Source organism: Danio aesculapii, chromosome 6 (genome assembly GCF_903798145.1).
Source record: "Danio aesculapii chromosome 6, fDanAes4.1, whole genome shotgun sequence".
NCBI lineage: Eukaryota > Metazoa > Chordata > Actinopteri > Cypriniformes > Danionidae > Danio > Danio aesculapii.
The window spans coordinates 14462838-14468837 of NC_079440.1; positions in this window are offsets into that span (position 1 = coordinate 14462838).

Consider the following 6000-nt stretch of genomic DNA (forward strand, 5'->3'; position numbering starts at 1 on the left):
TTTAAAATAATAGCAGTGTGTTATTAATTAATTACTCACTCTTGTGTTTTTACAATTCCCTGAGACTTTCGTTCATCTTCAGAACACAAATGAAGATCTTTTGGATTATATCGGAGAGGTCTCTGACTCTCCAAGAGACAAAAAGGGTTACATAAATAAAATTCCAGCAAATTAAACAAGTTTTACATGCAACATAATTGTTAGAGTCTTTTAAAGTTCACATATAAATCAAAGTCCTTCCTGAAAATAAAAAGTAAGGGTGTTTCTTTGAAAATTTACATTTATGGATGTAAAATTTAGCCAAAAAAAAAAAAAAAGCAATAAATTAATGATAAAGACCATAGACTGTAAAAGATATGGACATAGTATCTGTGACATCACCTATAGATTTCTGAAGAATGAAAAGCAAAAGAAGCTACCAAAAGGCAAGGTCAACTGTCGCCATTTTGTTCACACGTTATTGCACTAACCGAGGGATACCAAATAAGGGCAAAGAGGCGGAGAATGAGCGGACCTACAGACGCCTGCTAGCATTTTGCTTAGACAGGCTTTTCTTTGGGAGAAATGCTTAATGCTTTATTACCTGCGACTCGTTTGTGTTCTGACCACATGTGCTTGGTTGTACACTATATCAATATTGTGTTTAGTCTTTTATAAACACTGTTGTAATACACTGAGCCACTAAACATTGTTCTTACGACGTTTTCTTCTTTTAGATTTATTTTTGGCCTTTATTAAGTGGATAGGACAATAATGAGACAGGAAGCAAAGTGGGAGAGGGGAAATGTCCTTGAGCTGGGATTCAAACTCAGGACGCCCTGAAGTGCTACTGCACCATATGTTAGCTCGCTAACCACTAGGCTATTGTGCTGACTTTATGATGTTTTTCTATAGGAGGAAAGCGCGAATTATTTCTAAATACTTCAAACGTCTGTGTTAGGAAATGCAAGGCTATTTATGAAGTCCTGCCATAACACTGTATGACAACGTTTCAAATGACTGTTTTATAGCTAATCAATCTGCCAGATTCTGGAGTGCTTTACAAGTCTGAAGAAAAATATAAATGATAATTTATCTTAAGTAAATCATACATTTATAGAGATGGTATAAGTATATAATTATACTCACCTGGGAAATGAAGGCCACATGAATGGTTTGTAAGCACAATTAGGTTCACACAGCATGCCATATCATCTGATAATTGTAAGAAATAATTCCAAAAAGCAACTGACTGTGTAAAGCCACATAAAACAAAACAAAAATACGATAGAGTTCAGCAGCTAATCAGCCAGAATCAGCTGAGGTGAAGTGACGGCGACCAGCAAGACCTAGCTGTCACTCAAGTGGCCACGCCCTTAATTATGCAGACTTAATATAAACAAAACGGATGAGTTATAAAAAAAAATTCACCCCCCTCACAGTTGTCATGAAGGATAATTTTAGCTATATGAACCAAAAATGTTCTTTGTACCAGGGTGTAAACACCTTTTTTCTGCTGTAAAGTTGGCCATTTTAATATTGAGGTCAACAGAAATCTGCTCTTATGGAGCCAGGACTAGCGGAATTCCGATGAATTGCAGTTTTAGATACTTTCGTATTTGTTTCACGAGGGAGAGCGGCAGGTTGCCGCTTGGTCAAGTATCAGTGTCCATTGACCTTTGTTCATCGTCTGAACACAAATTAAGATATTTAAAACCGAAGCTTCCTCATCCTTCATAGACTGCAAAATGGTTGTGATTTGTGAGATATTCAAAATACAAAAAGAAAAAAAAAAACAGTCAAACAGTCCATCTGACTTCAATAGTAATCATATGAAGCTTTAATAAGACTTTTGAGCGCCAAAAGAAAGAAAAAAAAAAACTAAAAACTGTTTTGTTCGCCTGAGTTTTCTCTTTGTCGTCAGGGTGCGCGCGGGCAAAACGACGCACTGTGTACACGCCAATATTACCCGGCATTGAAATGATATGAGGGTGAGTAATTAATAACAGAATTAATCATTTTGGAGGAACTAAACAAAAGAGATTTCAAACATTTTAAACATAACATTTGTTTTGGGAATCCTGCTAAAAAGACCAGCATGAATGTCCTCTTGTGGCTGTGGTCAGTGAAGAGATTTAATTACCTTCCTCGATTTTCCTGTTTATTTGTCAGCTCTGTTCCTGTTTATTGTCCAGCTTTTTATAAATAACCGTGTTTATTTACATCAGTGGCTATTTATTGTGCTAAAAGCAGCCTGTTCGTCTTAATGTATGTATATGCATGCAGCCTCACTGCAAATGTGATTTAGATATTGTTACACTTACAGAGACGGCGTCTGTGTTCCTGTCATTCTAGCAGTGAGAGCGTTTTCCCACTGGAATACCGATGTTTTTAAATGTGTTCTGTTAAAGGCAGCAGATTACTAAAGATACTGTTGGAGGTCACTTCACAAAGGGATATGTAACTGCTCCAACAGGATGTGTAACTTCCTCTCTAATACACACATGCAAGCATACACACACACGGTGGAAAAAAAAGCTGCCGAAGTAAACAGCGTGCAGCTGACATGTGTCTCTGCCTCTGGGAAAAGCACAGGAAGAAGCCTCGGATTTGGTGCTGCCACACATTATAGACCTCTGCTCGGTGTGTATGTGCTATTCTGTAAAGTCTGTAGATATCAGAGCTTGCAGAGAGGGATGTTCTGTGATTGTTTGCATTGGTTCCATATGCGGTGCAGGGGCCCAGGGGGAAGGGCCGTCCCTTGTCATCAGCTCTTCTCTCAGCAGATGAATTACATGCAGCAAGTGCAGGCAATGGGCCTCAAACTTTTTACAATCCAAGATAATAGCTAAAAAATGATGTATTTTCGTTGTGGGCAAAAAAACTGTTTAAAATTACAGTGGACGCAGCTTTTGTTTGTTTGAGTTGCTCAGAGCCAGAACAAATACTTTTTGGGGGAACCTTGGATATTTAGAAGCACCACACTACACGGTAGTAGGTTTGTTCTTGACATTGGTGGGGATCTAGTGTTTTAAGCCTTTCTGCATGTTGAGGTTAATGTGGACAGCGCCATTTTTAAGTGAATTAAATTATTGCTGGGGACATTTCAGTAGTCTGTGGATATCGGTGGGGACACGACCCTTCCATCCATTCTAATTCTACGCCCCTGCTCCACTACTGGGTTTCACTTAACCTTCCCACTGTGCATATCCTGTACTTGCCATATCAGGGGCGCCAAGAGGTTTTAAAGGGAATTATTTAGCTATTGTTTTTAAAAACCTGCATTCTGAATACCATTTTTGCAAAAACAGCGCCTAAATCTACTCTAAAACAAGCACCTCTTTGTAGGTTGGCTAAGGATTAGTTTGAAGGTGCACTTACACTATGCTATCCCGGTTTGACAAGTGTGCTCCGAATTGGGCCTGGACATGATTCATTTGGCAGGCCCTGGCCTGGTGGGAGAAGGTGTGCCAAAGCACAGTTCGGTTGGGCTTTGGCGCAATACTCTTGTGAGTGCAAAGTGCGCCTGAGCCCAAATCTGAAGACACGACGTCAATAAGGTTGCTTTCACACTAGCACTTTTGGTCCGCACCTGGGTTCGTTTGACATCAGAGTATGGTACGTTTAGCTAGTGTGAATGTGTGCGCACCCGCGAACCGTACCGGAGTCCGCCTGGAAGAGGTGGTCTGAGGTACGGTTCATGCGAACTCTGGTCTGAACCGCCAACTGTACAACAAACTATCATTTTCATAACGTTCATTCATGTGTGTGTGTGTGTGTGTGTGTGTGTCATGTATTGTACCTTTAAAAAAAAGCTGGACTGAGCCAGGGCAAACACAGTGATAATGTCTGCTTGTCTCCTACAAAAACAGCTTCTGCACTCTGCAGACGCGTTATGTCCAGAACGTTTATAATATTTTTTGTGGCAGACAGGCACGAGTCGCTTTCTGTATGTCCAAAACCAAAAGATTTAGTAAAAGCAGAACAACAGCAATGTGCGGACATCTTTCCATTTTGACGCTTTGCTTTCGTGACTGTCACCTAGCAACAGCCATAAACAAAACAACAGCTTGATGACACAAGCGTACCGGGGTTCCGAAGGAAAAATAACAGTGCGAACACAAACCAGGAGAGAACGTGGCAAGGGGGGACAATCAAACTTGGGTACAGTCCAGGCAAATGAACCAAGTGTGAAAGCACCCTAAAAGTGAGGACCAGGCAGGTTGTCATGGATGAAAGTGAGGACCGGGGGGGTCGCGGACAGCCTAGATCACCTAAATGGAGGCGCTGGCTCTGGTCATAGTTTATTAAAGATGCAAACCTCTCACTGCATGTCAGCTACACATTCAGCAAACCTACTAATACCTGCAGCTCAAAACAACTTTTATGATAATTTATGAGCATCAAAAGCGGTGGATCTGTTCGGCAAAATATTTGACAGCGTGTCAATGCATCCCAAACGACAAAAACAATATAACTAAAGCAATTTATACTTCACTTAGCGAGAGAGCTTCTCTTCCTGTTAAACTGAACAGTCGCATCATCGATGATGTAAACAGGCTCATGTTCGGGATGTAATTATGGAGGGTGAATGCGGGCCGTCGGGGGAGAGGGGAGGGGGGACAACCGCGCTTCAGCACGGTTCAAGGCAACTGTGCCTAGCGAGAGTATGCTCTACCCTTTTGGTTGAAAGGGTGTCTATTTAATTCACATCTGCAGACTTTTTTGTTAGCATGCTGCAATGCTAATGTCACACACAAATATGTTCACATGAAAAATCCAGTTATTCAATAGGAATTATTACAATTAGGAATATTATTGTGAATAAGGGTTTATTTTTCCAAAGCTTACTCATAAAAAATTTGCCATAATTTTATTTAAAAAACAAAACATGGCAATACTGAAGCATGGTAAACACAAATAAATCATGGTTTTGCTATACTTACCATAGTATTTTTGGTAAAACTCAAATGCTATAAAACATGGTTACTGTAATAAAATCATGGTTATTTTTCTTAAGATTAAATTTCTACTCTACTAATAATGCCAATGTAGCTTTCTTGATGGAGGAATTTCACTAAAATATTGCAAATGTATTGTTTTTAAAGGGTTAGTTCAACCAAAAATAAAAATTGTGCTATTAATTACTAACCCTCATGTCTTTCCAATCCCATGAAACCTTCGTTCATATTTAGAACACAAATCAGGATATTTTAGATGAAATCTGAGAGCTCCCTTATCCTTCATAGGAATAAAAAATTCTTCCACATTAGATTAGTGTGTGGATTAACTACCATTTACGACAGTTGTGTGTTTCGCTGCTGACTCTAATAGCAATATGTTGCCTGTAGTAATTGTATAGATGAACAAAGTCCTATTTACAGTTCCAAAAAAGGTGTTCTTGGAGATTCTTCTGATTACAATTGAACAACTGAAGTCACATGAAACCTTTTATGGACTTTAAACACCCTGTGATTACTGCTGTGTATGGAGGGTTAGAGAGCTCTTGGATATCATCTAAAATATCTTAATTTGTTCTTTGAAGATGAACGAAGGTCTCAGAAGATTGTAAAAACATGAGGTCGAGTAATTAATAACAGAATTTTCATTTTGGGTTGAACTAAACCTTTAAAATGTCCAAAAATGTTAATAATAAAAATGTTTCCTGGTCTCTCTTGTGCCACATGTGCACCATGATGACATCATGCTTCTAATAAAATTTGAAGTAAATAAGCTGCTTGTAATCTACTCACTATCAACACAGAGAAGCTGTTCTTTTCCATTCTTTAATCAAATCTTTTGGCAAAGCACCGCATCGCTTCCCTTTTCTATAATTGTCCTGCGTGAACTTCTGCACCCATCCCACATTCACAGACGTCTCTGGCTCTTCGAGAAAGATCTGCTTTCACTGGACCAACAGTCAGAGACTTGCCAGCCACAAGAAAACAAAGTGATTCTCGTTTTCCAAATTAATTTGTGCTTTTGCTGAATATCAGGAGTGTACTTGAAAAAAAAAAAAAA